Source organism: Felis catus, chromosome B1 (genome assembly GCF_018350175.1).
Source record: "Felis catus isolate Fca126 chromosome B1, F.catus_Fca126_mat1.0, whole genome shotgun sequence".
NCBI lineage: Eukaryota > Metazoa > Chordata > Mammalia > Carnivora > Felidae > Felis > Felis catus.
Window position 1 is genome coordinate 18975492 of NC_058371.1, and position 15905 is coordinate 18991396.

Genomic DNA, 15905 nt, shown 5'->3' on the forward strand with positions numbered 1-15905 from the left:
CGTCTTTCTGTGCTCCTTCCCATATGTTCATCTGTTCTGTTTCTGTTCTGTTCCACATCTGAGTGAAATAATACGGTATTTGTCTTTCTCTGACTGACTTATTTCACTTAGCATAATACAGTTTAGTTCCATCCATGTCCTTGCAAATAGCAAGATTTCATTCTTTTTGATCACAAGTAATATTCTGTTGTATATATATATACACCACATCTTCTTTATCCATTCATCAGTCAGTGGACATTTGGGCTCTTTCCATAGTTTGATTATTGTTGATAATGCTGCTATAAACATTGGGGTGCCTGTACCCCTTCGATTCTGTATTTTATAGACCCAGGAGTCTTATGTTTTCTGCCAGAATCCATCAAACAGTAATAATGTAGTTTGTTACATGGCAAATAGAGTAGAACCTTATATGTTTTACAGATGGCACTGCCTCTCACCTGTTTATACAAAACTGAAAATCAAGGTATGTAAATTTTTGTTTCTTTATATTTCACATCTGGGCTTTCATAATAGACTCCTAACTACTCCTCCTGTAGTATATGATAGTTTCACGGACATTCACTGGACTCCTGTCTTCTGATAGACACTCTTCTAGGTCTTAAAATGCAAAGATAAATTAAAAATGTGATTATTGATCTCAAAATGCTTCCAGTGAGTAAAAGAGACAGGCACAAAGACACATACATTACCATAAACAGTATTTTTCATAGCGTTGAATATATGTCATGACAGTAATATTCAAAAGGTGCTCTTTGAGCAAAGAGATGCACTTAATCTCAGACTCTCTTAAGGGTTCAGGAGAATCAGGAGAGTCAGAAGAAGATGGTCAGGTTTTTTTGTTTGTTTGTTTGTTTTTATTGTCAAGTTAGCTAACATACAGTGTAGTCTTGGCTTCAGGAGTAGATTCCCATGATTCATCACACCCAGTGCTCATCCCGACAAGTGCCCTCCTCGATGCCCATCACCCATTTTTCCCAAATCCTCTCCTCCATCAACCCTCAGTTTGTTCTCTGTATTCAAGAGTCTCTTATAGTTTGCCTTCCTCTTTGTTTGTATCTTGTTTTTCCTTCCTTTCACCTATGGTCATCTGTTAAGTTTCTCATATTCCACATATGAGTGCAATGATATGATATCTGTCTTTCTCTGAGTTATTTCACTTAGCATAATACCCTCTACTTCCATCCACATTGTTGCAAATGGCGAGTTCTTTCCTTTTCATTGCCAAAGGGTATTTCATCGTGTATATATACATCGTGTATATATACATTTCATCGATGTATATATACATCTTCTTTACCTATTCATTAGTTGATGGACATTCGGGCTCCTTCCATAATTTGGCTATTGTTGATAATGCTACTGTAAACATTAGTGTGCATGTGCTCCTTTGAATCAGCCCTCCTGTATCCTTTGGATAAGTTCCTAGTAGTGCTATTGCTGGGTTGTAGGGTAGTTCTATTTTTAATTTTTGAGGAACCTCCACACTGTTTTCCAGAGTGGCTGCACCAGTTCTCATTCCCACGAACAATGCAAGATGGCTCCCCTTTCGCCATATCCTTGCTAACATCTGTTGTTTCCGGAGTTGTTTATTTTAGCCATCTGACTGGTGTGAGGTGGTATCTCATTGTGGTTTTGACTCATATTTCCCTGATGATGAGTGATGTTGAGCATCTTTTCATTTATCTGTTTGCCATCTGGACATCTTTTTTGGAAAAGTGTCTATTCATGTCTTCTGCCCATTGTGTCACTGGATTCTGTATTTTGGGTGTTGAGTTTGGTAAGTTCTTTATAGATTTTTGATACTACCCTTTATCTGATATGTAATTTGCAAATATCTTCTCATATTCTATCAGTTGCCTTTTAGTTTTGTTGATTGTTTCCTTTGCTGTGCAGAAGCTTTTTAGCTTGATGAGGTCCCAGTAGTTCATTTTTGCTTTTATTTCCCTTGCCTTCGGAGACATGTCACATAAGAAGTTGCTGCAGCTGAGGTCAAAGAGGTTTCTGCCTGTTTTCTCCTGTAGGATTTTGATGGTTTCCTATTTTACATTTAGGTCTTTCACCCATTTTGAGTTTATTTTGTGTATGTTGTAAGAAGGTGGTCTGGGTTCATTCTTCTGCCTGTTGCTGTTCAATTCTTGCAGCACCATTTGCTGAAAAGACTGTCTTTATTCCATTGGATGTTTTTTCCTGCTTTGTTACAGATTAGTTGGTTGTATATTTGTGGGTCCATTTCTGGGTTCCCTATTGTATTCCATTTATCTATGTGTCTGTTTTTGTGACAATATCATTACAGCTTTGTAATACAGGCTCAAGTCTGGTATTGTGATGCCTCCAGCTTTGGTTTTCTTTTTCAACATTACTTTCACTATTCAGGGTCATTTGTGGTTCCATGCAAATTTTGGAATTCTTCTAGCTCTGTGAAGAATGCCGATGCTATTTTTATTGGGATTACATTGAATGTGTAGATTGCTTTTAGGCAGTATTGATATTTTAATGGTATTTGTTCTTCCAATACGTGAGCATGTCATGTTTTTCCATTTCTTGGTATCTTCTTCAATTTCTTTCATAAGCTTTCTATAGTTTTCAGTGTGTAGATATTTTACCTCTTTTTTTTTTTTTTACTTTTTTTTTAAACTTTTTAAATTTACATCCAAGTTAGCATATAGTGCAACAATGATTTCAGGGCTAGATTCCTTATTGCCCCTTACCCATTTAGACCGTCCCCCCTCCTACAACCCCTCCAGTAACCCTCTATTTGTTCTCCATATTTATGAGTCTCTTCTGTTTTGTCCCCCTCCCTGTTTTTATATTATTTTTGCTTCCCTTCCCTTGTGTTCATCTGTTCTGTGTCTTAAAGTCCTCATATGAGTGAAGTCACAGGATATTTGTCTTTCTCCAACTGACTAATTTCGCTTAGCATAATATCCTCTAGTTCCATCCACGTGGTTGCATATGGCAAGATATCATTCTTTTTGATTCCCGAGTAATACTCCATTGTAGATATATATACCACATCCAAGATAACATTCTTTTTGATTCCCGAGTAATACTCCATTGTAGATATATATACCACATCTTCTTTATCCATTTATGTCAATGGATATTTGGGCTCTTTCCATACTTTGGCTATTGTTTATAGTGCTACTATAATCATGGGGGTGCATGTGTCCCTTCGAAACAGCATACCTGTTTCACTTGGATAAATGCCTAGTAGGGCAATTCCTGGGTGATAGGGTAGTTCCATTTTTAATATTTTGAGGAACCTCCATATGTTTTCCAGAGTGGCTGCACCAGTTTGCATTACCACCAGCAGTGCAAAAGAGATCCTCTTTCTCTGCATCCTCGCCAACATCTGTTGTTGCTTGAGTTGTTAATGTTAGCCATTATCACAGGTGTGAGGTGATATCTCATTGTGGTTTTGATTTATATTCTCCTGATGATGAGTGATGTTGAGCATCTTTGCGTGTGTCAGTTGGCCATTTGGATGTCTTCTTTGGAGAAGTGTCTATTCATGTCTTTTGCCCATTTATTCACTGGATTATTTGTTTTGGATGTTGAGTTTGATAAGTTCTTTATAGATTTTGGATATAACCCTTTATCTGATATGTTGTTTGCAAATATCTTCTCCCATTCTGTCAGTTGCCTTTTAGTTTTGCTGATTGTTTCCTTCTCTGTGAAGAAGCTTTTTATTTTGAGGAGGTCCCAGTAGTTCATTTTTGCTTTTGTTTCCCTTGCCTCTGGGGACGTGTTGAGTAAGAAGCTTCTACGGCCAAGATCAAAGAGGTTTTTGCCTGCTTTCTCCTCGAGGATTTTGATAGCTTCCTGTCTTACGTTCAGGTCTTTCATTCCTTTTGAGTTTATTTTTGTGTATGGTGTAAGAAAGCAGTCCAGGTTCATTTTTCTGCATGCTGCTGTCCAGTGTTCCCAGCACCACTTGCTGAAGAGACTGTCTTTATTCCACTGGATATTCTTAACTGCTTTGTCAAAGATTAGTTGGCCATAGGTTTGTGGGTCCATTTCTGGGTTCTCTATTCTGTTCCATTGATCTGAGTATCTGTTCTTGTGCCAGTACCATACTGTCTTGATGATTACAGCTCTGTAATACATCTTGAAGTCCGGGATTGTGATGCCTCCTGCTTTTGTTTTCTTTTTCAAGATTGCTTTGGCTATTCAGGGTCTTTTCTGGTTCCATACAAATTTTAGGATTGTTTGTTCTAGCTCTATGAAGAATGCTGGTGTATTTTGATTGGGATTGCATTGAATATGTAGATTGCTTTGGGTAGTATCAACATTTTAACTGTATTTTTTCTTCCTATCCAGGAGCATGGAATATTTTTCCATTTTTTGGTGTCTTCTTCGATTTCTTTCATAAGCTTTTTATACTTTTTAGTGTATAGATTTTTCACTTTTTTGGTTAGATTTATTCCTCGGTGTCTCATGGTTTTTGGTGCAGTTGTAAATGAGATTGATTCCTTGATTTCTCTTCCTGTTGCTTCATTGTTGGCATGTAGGAATGCAACCGATTTCTGTGCGTTGATTTTGTATCCTGCAACTTCGCTGAATTCATGAATCAGTTCTAGCAGTTTTTTGGTGAAATCTTTTGGGTTTTCCATATAGAGTATCATGTCATCTGCAAACAGTGAGTTTGACTTCCTCCTGGCAGATTTGGATGCCTTTTATTTCTTTGTGTTGTCTGCTGAGGCTAAGACTTCCAATACCATGTTGAATAATCATGGCCAGAGTAGACATCCCTGTCTTGTTCCTGACCTTAGGGGGATAGCTATCAGTTTTTCCCCATTGAGGATGATATTAGCGTTGGGTCTTTCATATATGGCTGGTTATGATCTCAAGGTATGCTCCTTCTATCCCTACTTTCTTGAGGGTTTTTATGAAGAAAGGATGCTGTATTTTGTCAAATGCTTTGTCTGCATCTGTTGAGAGGATCATATGGTTCTTGTCCTTTCTTTTATTGATGTGATGAATCATACTGATTGTTTTGTGGGTATTTAACCAGCCCTGTATCCCAGGTATAAATCCCACTTGGTTGTGGTGAATAACTTTTTTAATGTATTGCTGGATCTGGTTGGCTAATATCTTGTTGAGGATTTTTACATCCATGTTCATCATGGATGTAGTTCTCCTTTTTACTGGGGTCTTTGTCTGGTTTTGGAATCAAGGTAATCCTGGCTTCATATAAAGAGTTTTCCTTACATTTCTATTTTTTGGAACAGCTTCAAGAGAATAGGTGTTAACTCTTCCTTAAATGTTTGGTAGAATTCCCCCGGAAAGCCATCTGGCCCTGGACTCTTGTTTTTTGGCAGATTTTTGATTACTAACTTGATTTCTTCACTGGTTATGGGTCTGTTCAAATTTTCTATTTCTTCCTGTTTCAGTTTTGGTAGTGTATGTGTTTCTAGGAATTTGTCCATTTCTTCCAGATTGCCCATTTTATTGGCATATAATTGCTCATAATATTCTCTTAGTATTGTTTTTATTTATGTTGTGTTTGTTGTGATCTCTCCTCTTTCATTCTTGATCTTATTTATTTCGGTCCTTTGCTTTTTCTTTTTGAACAAACTGGCTAGTGGTTTATCAATTTTGTTCATTTTTTCAAAGAACTAGCTTCTGGTTTCATTGAGCTGTTCTACTTTTTTTTGGTTTCAGTAGCATTGATTTCTGCTCTAATGTTTATTATTTACTGTCTTCTGCTTTTTGGGGCAGATATTTTACCTCTTTGGTTAGGTTTATTCCTAGGTATTTTATGGTCCTTGGTACAATTGTAAATGACATTAATTGCTTGATATGTCTTTCTGTTACTTCATTATTGGTGTATAGAAATGCAACTGATTTCTGTGCATTTATTTTATATCTTGTGACTTTGTTGAATTCATATATCAGCTCTAGCAGTTTTTTGGTGGAGTCTTTCGGGTTTTCCATGTAGAGTATCATGTCATCTGTGAAGACTGAAAATTTGACTTCTTCCTTGCCAATTTGGATGCTTTTTATTTCATTTTGTGTCTGACTGCTGAGACTAGGACTTCTAACATTATGTTAAACAACAGTGGTTAGAGTGGACATCCCTGTTGTGTTTTTGATCTCATGGGAAAAGTTCTCAGTTTTTCCACACTGAGGATGATATTAGCTGTTGGCCTTTCATATATGGCTTTTAGGATGGTAAGGAATGTTTCTTCTATCCTGACTTTCTTGAGGGTTTTTATTAAGAAAGGATGTTATATTTTTTTAAATGCTTTTTTCTGCATCCATTGACAGGATCATATGGTTCTTCTCCTTTCTTCTATTAATGTGATGTATCACGTTGATTAATTTGCAAATATTGAATCAGCCCTACAGCCCAGGAATGAATCCCACTTGATCATGGTGAACAATTCTTTTAATATACTGTTAGAATTTGATTTGCTGGTATCTTGTTGGAAATTTTTGCATCCATGTTCATCAGAAATAGTGTAGTGTAATTCTTCTTTTCAGTGGGGTCATTTTCTGGTTTCAGAATCAATGTCAGTAATGCAGACTTCATAGAATGAGACTGGAAGCTTTCCTTCTTTTTCTATTTTTTGGAACAGCTTGAAAAGACTAGGTATTAACTGCTTTAAATTTCTGGTAGCATTCCCTTGGGAAGCCATCTGGCCCAGAACTCTTATTGTTGGAAGACTTTTGATAACTGATTCAATGGATTCACTAGTTATGGGTTGGTTAAAATTTTCTATTTCTTCCTGTTTGAGTTTTGGTAGTGTGTGAGAGTCTAGGAATTTTTCCATTTCTTCCAGATTGTCCTGTTTGTTGGCATATAATTTTTCATAGTATTCTCCAATAATTGTATTTCTGTGGTGTTGGTTGTGATCACTCCTCTTTTATTCATGATTTTATCTATTTGGGTTCTCTCTTTTTTTCTTTTTGAGAAGTCTGGCTAGCATTTTATCAGTTTTGTTTATTCTTTCAGAAAATCAGCTCTTAGAATCCTTGATCTGTTATACTGTGTATTTGTTTTAATTCTATATTGTTTATTTCTGCTTTAATCTTTATTATTTCTCTTCTTCTGCTGTTTTTGGGCTTTCTTTGCTGCTGCCTCTTTAGTTCCTTTAGGTTTGAGGTTAGGTTGTGCATTTGGGACCTTTCTTGCTCCTTGAGATAGGCCTGAATTGCCATGTATTTTCCTCTTAGGACTGCCTTTGCTGCATCCTAAAGGGTTTGGGCTATTCATTTGCTTCGTATGCTTTTTAAATTTCTTATTTAATTTCCTGGTTGACCCATTCATTCTTTAGTAGGATGTTCTTTAACCTCCATGTATTTGGGGGCTTTCCAAATGTTTCTTCTGGTTGATTTCAAGTTTCATAGCGTTGTGGTCTGAAAATATGTATGGTGTGATCTCAATCCATTTATATTTGTTGAGGGATGTTTTGTGACCCAGGATGTGATCTGTTTTGGAGAAGGTTCTATGTGCACTCGAGAAGAACGTGTATCCTGCTGCTTTTGGATAAAGAGTTCTGAATATATCTGTTAAGTCCATCTAATCCAATGTATCATTCAGAGCCATTGCTTCCTAATTGATTTTCTGCCCAGATTGTCTGTCCATTGTTGTAAGTGGAGTATTAAAATCTCCTATAACCATGGTATTATTATCTATACATTTATTTATGTTTGTGATTAATTGATTTATATATTTTGGTTGTTTCATGTTGGGGGGCATAAACATTTACAATTGTTAGCTCTCTTCTTGATAGACCCCTTAATTATGATATAATGCCCATCTTCATTTCTTGTTACAGTCTGTGTTTTAAAATCTAGTTTGTCAGATATGAGTATGGCTACTCCAGCTTTCTTTTGACATCCTTATCATGATAGATAGTTCCTTATCCCCTCACTTTCAATCTGCAAGTGTCCTCATGTCTAAAATGAGTCTCTTGTAGGCAACATAGGTTGATCTTGTTTTTTTGTTTTTTGTTTTTTTTTCTTCCCATTCTGATACTTTATGTATTTTGATTGGGGCATTTGGTCCATTTACACTCAGAGTTATTAATTGAAAGATACGGATTTAGTTTCATTGTGTTATATGTAGGATTTGGCCTGTGTTGATGTCTCTGGTCCTTTCTAGTCTTTGCTGCTTTCCACTCACAGAGTCCCCCTTAGGATCTCTTGCAGGGCTGGTTTAGTGGTCATGAACTCCTTTAGTTTTTGTTTGACTGGGAAAGAAAGCCTTTATTTCTCCTTCCATTCTGAATGACAACCTTTCTTGATAAGGGATTCTTGGTTGCCTATTTTTCTTATTCAGCACATGGAATATTTCCTGCCACTCCCTTCTGGCCTGCTAAGTTTTAGTGGACAGGTCTGCTACCCTACTGTGTCTATCCTTGTAGATTAAAGCCCCTTTGTCCCTAGATGCTTTCAGAATTCCCTCTTTATCTTCATATTTTGCCAGTTTCACTGTGATATGTCGCTGTGTTGACCTGTTTTTGTTGATTTTGAAGGGAGTTCTCTGTGCTTAGTGGACTTGGATGCCTGTTTTCTTCCCCAGATTAGGAAAGTTCTCAGCTATAATTTGTTCACATAAACCTTCTGCCCCTTTTCTGTCTCTTCTTTTTTTCTTTTGGAACTCCTTTGTTATGAATATTATTTCATTTAATTGAATTACTTAGGTCTCTAATTCTCACCTCGTAGTCTAGTAATTTACTTGTACCCCTTTTCAGCTTCATCATTTTCCATAATTTTATCTTCTATTTCACCTATTCTCTCCAGGGCTTCTTCCATCCTTGCTGTCACTGTATCTAGTTTATTTGGCATCTAATTTATCACATTTCATAATTCATTGTGACTATTATTAGGTCTTTGATCTTTGCAGCAATAGATTCTCTGCTGTCATCTATGCTTTTTTTTCAAGCCCAGCTATTAGTCTTCAAGTCATCTAACAGTCTAGACTGTTATTCTAAATTCTTGTTCCGACATATTATTTATATCTGTTTCGAGCAATTCTCTGGCTGTCATTTCTTCCTGAATTCTTTTGAGGAGAATTCTTCAGTTTGGCTAGGTTTCTGTCTTTTATGTGTTTTAATAGCTTGTTATGTATCCTGTACCTGCAAGTAATACTGTATTAAAAAGGAGTCGTACACTGTCCAGGGCCTGGCACTTCAGGAAATGTTTTTGGAGTGTGTTGTGTGCACTCCATTGTTGTGTATTTGGCCACTCTGTCTCACTGGTCAGTCTTCTACAGAACTCATTGTTACTCAGTGGTGGATTGTGTAGACTTCCCACCAAGTACTTTTATTTGTTCATTGAAGTAACCTTGGAAAAAAGGAAATGGTGGGGGACCTGATCGCATACAAAGAGAAAAATGAAAGGGGGGACAAAAAAGACCTAGCAGAGAATCAAAGAAACTATGTTTAGGAGAGAGAGAGAGAGAAAGAAGTAGATACAGAACACATGAAAAAAGAGTAAAATGCCTGGTTAAACAGACAAACAAAACAGATAAAGAAAGAAGAAAAAATATATATAATAAGAATTGGCCAAAAATCAAAACCAGACTATGAGCCCGATTCCAAAGGAAAAAAAGAAGGTTGAAAGAAAAAGAGAAAAGAGAAGGAAAGAAAGGAAAAAAATAAAAAAAAAGAATCAGACTGGAGCTGGTCAGTTTTGAAGGAGATTGAGTTTGATGTATGAAGATAGGTGAAAAGACTGTTTTTGATATAAAGCAAATTAAGGAAATATAGGGAAAGACAAAATAAAAAAATACATAGTGAAGGAACTTACCTGTGTTATTAGGTTTTGAAGCTCATTGGGTAGAGCAGTAGGAAACTGAAGCTGATGTTTGCTTAATGGGCCATGGTAAAGAAATCAATTGCTGGATGCTTACCTCCAGACATTTTAGATCACACATCTATTTTAGTAAAACTTTTTGAACAGTCACCTCTAATATAGCTATATGTTTGTATTTATAAATTTCATACATATTTTGTTGTATCTGTGCATTAGATCTTAGTAATTCATTTTATAGGATAAAATAAAAATATGTGAGGTCTCTAATATTTTCTTCTACATCCCAATTGATTATCTTCTTCACTCCCCTTGAGGACATGTAGATTGTTGACAGATTCCAAAGGGGGAGAGGGGTGATCAGATTTGCCTTTTCTGTCACTCATTCTGTCCAGAGTGTGGAGACTAGAAGTTGTGGTAAATAGGACTCATGAATGGAGACAGACAGTCAATGTGCTGCATTGGACCAAACAAGATAAGGTGAGATTCTGTCTCTGAGAGCAGTTATGAGGATAAAAAGGAGGAGATTTGAGAAAAAATTGGGAGGTAGAATCAGCAAGACCTGCCCATTGAATGGGACTGGGGAGTGGCTGTGAGAGGGGAGGGTAAAGGCACAGAATTAAATGTGTGTGAGTTTTGTTTCTGTGACTAGGAGAATAGTGGCAGTGTTTTATGAGACAGAGAATGTCATGGATAAAGCAGATTTGGGTGATAAGAAATTGAATGCATCTTTGTATAGATTCATTTGCTTTCCGTTTTCTGCACCCATAATCTTCCAAAATTCATTGCTTTCCTGCTAAACATCCTATTCAAGTCTTTTTTTTTTTTTGAGGTCCCCTTATTTTGGTTCAACTTGTGTTCCTTGGTAAATACATTGTCTTTCTCCTGAAGTACAAGAATCTCTTTTCTAAGTATCTTCTTTATTATTTATAATCTTGTCTTTTATTCTAATTTCATAGATGGCATTTCCCCCCCTAATATATTAGTTTTTAGTCAGAGCAGGCTCTGTTACTCTTCAAGAGTGGCTTACTTTACATAAAGTTTATTTCTTTCTTGTATATTTTATTTTATTTGATATACTTTTATCCCAACATACATATTAATTTGGGACCCAGACCAAAACAGCAATTCAAGTGCAAGTGGTTTATTTTGCAGGTGATTACAAGAGAAAAAGTTTAGACAGGGAAGGAAATAAAAGCTAAAAAGCCTTCATTTTGAAGCAAGTAACCAGTATGGACAACTGGAGTTTAGTCTTTCTATGGAACTTCAGGAGCAAGGGAAAATATGCACCTGAGTAATACTAACCAGAGGTCAAGAAAATTGTGACTTTCATGGCCCAGTTGCTACATCTGTTGCTTGAGTTAGTACCCATGAGTGTTCATTCTTCAGTATTTTATATCTAGAGTGAAGCTGGCCAAGATGGCTTCAGAGTCATAGAAAGCTTTCATGCAAAAAACGCACGTGCTGGCATATGCACATCAGAGAGGTGTGTGCTGGTAAGAGCAAAAGGATTTGGAGAGAAACATGGTAAATCTATAAAGAATAAACAAAGGAAAAAAAACTAAAGGATATTGTTGAGATAATTTAATATTTGTACCACCATTTCTTTCAAAATTTAGCTGAGTCCTCCTATCATTTATTTATGGTAGTTAATGTAGAAATTTTATAGCATGTATTATTCCCCCTCGTCTCGTGTTGTACCTTTTATTCCCATGACTTATTTATTCCATAACTGGAATCCTATATCTCCTACTCCCCTTTAGTCATTTTTCGTAGCCCCCCCCCCCCCAGCTCCCTCCCCTCTGGCAACCATCAGTTTGTTCTCTGTATTTATAGATCTGATTCTGCTTTTTGTTTGTTCATTTGTTTTGTTTTGTTCTTTAGATTCTACATATAAGTGAAATCATATGGCATTTGTCTTTCTTAATCTAACTTATTTCACTTAGCATAATACCTTCCAGCTCCATCCTTGTTGTTGAAAATGATATGATCTCATCCTTTCTCATTGCTGCATAATATTCCCGTGTGTGTGTGTGTGTGTGTGTGTGTGTGTGTGTGTGTGTGTGTACGTACGCAGATCATGGCTTCCTTACTATTCATTTATTAATGGACACTTAGTTGTGTTCCATATCTTTGCTTTTGTAAATACTACAATAAGCAAAGGGTTGCATATATATTTTTGAATTAGTGTCTTCATTTTCTTTGGTTAAATACCTAGTAGTAAAATTATTGGGTCATATGGTATTTCTGTTTTTATTTTTTTGAGGAACCTCCATACTGTTTTCCACAATGGCTGCACCAGTTAATATTCGCATAACAGTGTATCAAGGTTCCTTTTTTTCCACATCCTCACTGACACTTGTTATTTTTTGTCCTTTTGATTTTTAGCCATCCTGACAGGTGTAATGTGATATCTCATTGTGATTTTTATTTGCATTTTCTTGATAATTGGTGACATTGAGCATCTTTTCATGTGTCTTTTGGCCTGTTTATGTGTCCGTATGTCTCCTTTGAAGAAATGTCTATTCAGGTCCTCTGGTCTTTTTTTAAATTGGTTTATTTGTTATTTTTGGTATTGAGTTGTATAATTTTGGATGTTAACCCTTAGTGGTTATATCATTTCAACATGTATTAATTCGAATCCTGTGTTTGTACTAAAACACAATTTATTTTTAATCTCCATGCTATTCCTTCATCTGTCTCCAGTTTCTTGATGAAATCTGACCCATTTGTCAAGACCTACCTTAAATGATATCCCTTTTATAATGTTTATTTATTTTAAAAGAAAGAGAAACAGAGTATTATTCGGGCATGGGCAAAGAGAAAGGGAGACATGGAATCCGAAGCAGACTCCAGCCTCTGAGATGTCAGCACAGAGTCTGACGCGGGGCTCAAACTCACGAACCATGAAATCATGACATGAGCTGAAGTCAGAGGCTTAACTGACTGAGCCATCCAGGCACCCCAATGATATTCCTTTTATAAAGACTTCCCCAAATTAATTCTAAATCAGTCACTCCCTACTGGGCGCTAGAATTTTACTTATGCTTTTATTTCATTGTGTTATTATATCATAATTTATAACATATCTCTTTAAAAATTGTGAACATCCTCACGATATGAATTGAATTGTATCTTACTCATTTATACCTATCCTGCAATTGTTACTCAAAAAAGTCTGCACACATTATAAGCAAATACATAAATAGACACAACTCTGATTTTCTTGCAATTAAGAAAGTTAATCCTTCTTTGGCGAAGATAATAACTGCCTCACGTTTTTCAATGTACTTGTGGAAATCTCTTATTAACTATGTTTTTGTAAAAATAGAGCATTAATAGGTGAGGGATTTATACATTTTGATGTATAATTACATATATAGTCACTTATATTTTATCAAATGACCTTTATTTTCAAATAATTCTTTAAGAGAAAATTAATTTTTGAATCTCTAATAAATATTACAGTGTCCTTGGGCTGAAACCACTAATGAAGGTATTACTTGTGACCCTAAAGTTCAAAGGTATTACTTGTGACCCTAAAGACTAAGAAGATATAATAAAATGTAAGGAGTACATAATTTAAGAGAGTCCACTTCAAGTTGTAGACAAGAGTTAACTATGTTATCACAAACTTTTATATCAATAGCACTATGATAAAATGAAAAATTTGGAATATTTGTGAATAAGGCATAAATGAGCAGTTTCAGTTTGGAATGTGTAGTCTGTTAAAAGTACTGGTTCTGCTCAATATATTTGGTGATAAAATTTTTTAAAATTCTGCATAATTTAGAAAGTAAATTCAGTGTACGCGCAACAGTATTTTCCTTTGAGACAATCCGTAATGGGAGAAATTCCACTGGTAAGTCTCATGCAACATTAAGTCACAGGGAACATTCTAAAAAGTTACAGTTTTTAAAGCAGCCATTGGGGCTACACTGTCATAATTAAACTTCTTAGGCAGTTTTGCTAACATCTTCAGTGTTCCTTTTTCATAGTAGTATTTGTCATTTATAAAAAGGAATTTCACCCTTTCTTTCCTATGATATAGTTGGTCAAGGTTCATGGTCAAAATAGATTGCTCCCAGAATTACTGCAAGTGGTCTTTGGACAGCAGCAGAGTTATACCGGTAGACTTATTTATTTATCGTATATATAGCTCTACCCATCTTGAAGGAGAAATGCATGTGCTGGTCTCAATTTTGATGAATGAGGTGTGGTGCACAGATGGAGAGAAGGTATCTCCCAAAGCCAGACCTCGGAGGCTCATAAATTATTTATAAAATACTTCAGTGTGCTGCAGCAGCAGTGGTCAGGGCTGGTTTCTAATATGGTCACAAGAGCTCTTTAATCACACCCTTCGCCTCAACAGAAAAAGACTGGCATTTAACAGAGAACTATAAGCCAAGAATGGGATACAGTATGACTATAAGGGTAAATCTCCATTTAGAACAGGAGTCGCTTATCATTTACAGACCTTGAGAGTTGACGGCCAATTTTATGCACCTACACAGTAAGAGCAATGACATCTGAAATTTATCTTGTATTTTCTCCATAATATTCTGAAAATAGTTTTAATCTATTGCCAGCCCTTTATAGATCTTTATAACAACAAGTAGAAAATGGGCATACACTATTTCTATGTTCCATATCAGAAAACGATCACCATTTTCCTGGGTCAAAAATATGTAAGTTAAAAAATTTTGGTGCCAGGCCAGTAGTTAGAATTTACCAGTAACATCTTAAAAGTTAAAAAATACAGTGAGAGACTAAGAAATTGAGACTTAAAGTACTCTAGTATCTAGAGGTCTTCTGATCCGAATCTGCAGATAGACGTAAATAATCAGATTATTATTTATATTCCCTAATTTATTTAAAAACTTAATTTCTTTATAAAATAAGGAAAATATCAGTGTGGTCATGCCATAGTTGATAGAATATTTAGGCTTCCCCACAGCAAGTGCAGGAAACAAATGAAATAATCATTTGCTGATTACAGGCTGATTCAACTGCTCAGATTGTTGATGGTGGAGTCCAATTTCAGGCAAGCACTGCATTCCTTCTTGTTTAGATTCTACCTTAAAAGGTTCATTTGAGTGAAAGCATAGGTAAAAATTTCATCAATAAACATACAGTTTATTGCTTAATGGTTCCAACAACCATTAAGAGAGGTTTGATTAGCTGTGCAGTCTCTGCCCAAGGGAAGGTTTGAAGTTTTCTCCTAAAATGACCACAAGGAGTAGGAGTCCCCAGGAGTCAAGAGAACACAATCAACTCTGTACACACTAGTAAGTTGTAGGTGGAGTCAGGGAGCAAAGAGTTAAAATTGCCTTCTCTGGGGATCTGTCTTTGAAGTTCAAGGTCTGGTGCAATACAAATGGCCTGAGGCTGCCTCCTCCAGAAAAATCCTGCAACTCTAATGTCTCAGAAACAGTTAAGGTTCCAGGGTTGCCTGGGCACAGTGCAGCCTGCAGTTGATTTGGGGGGTAAAAAGGTATTAATCATGTCAGCTTCTGGAGGGCAAGGATCTTGTCTGTTTGTCATATGTGTAAGACACTGTCCTGGCATTTTTGTGACTGAGGAAATATTTGTTAAATGGATAAAGGAAAGCAATTTGTCTGTTGCTGCTTTTCAAATAAGCCCAAATGACTGGTTGATTTTCTAGCTAATTCTAGCTAATTTTCTCATTGATATTATTGAGCTCATTAATAATTTAGCATCCCAAGCTCCTAAGCTTTAAGAACATATATTCGTAATATTGTTTATCTTTAAAACAGGGATTAATAAAGTACTCTTCATTTCTTTAATTAAAAATTCAGTCCCTAAACATTTGATGTTTTTCTGTAATTGGTCCATTTGCCTAAAAATTTACTTCCCACTAGCGTAGCACAGTGATTCTCAAACAGGGCAGTTTAGCTATGTCTGGATACATTTTCACTGTCACAGCTTGGGAAGAGAGTGTCCTCAGCATCTGGTGGGCGGAGGCCAGGGGCCCTGCAACACAGCTCCAGGGCACAGGACGCCCCCCACCACAGAGTCCTTCAGCACGAAATGTCAGGAGTGCTTTGGTCGGGCAGAACTAGAAGTGAAAGAAAGTGGAAGCCTACTCATTTCCTAGAGCTGCTGTAGCCTGTTACCAC

General features: G+C 36.3%; 1 long non-coding RNA gene across 7 annotated transcripts in view; it reads left to right on the forward strand.

Moving 5' to 3' along the window:
- LOC109498742 overlaps positions 1 to 15905 on the forward strand; it is a 133890-nt gene that overhangs the window by 55761 nt on the left and 62224 nt on the right. The window contains exon 2 of one of the 7 annotated variants that reach the window (XR_006596314.1): positions 424 to 466. The exons of the other annotated variants lie outside the window; for them this stretch is intronic. This is a non-coding gene — a long non-coding RNA (uncharacterized LOC109498742). The remainder of the gene's footprint in view (positions 1 to 423; positions 467 to 15905) is intronic. 7 annotated transcript variants of the gene reach the window in all.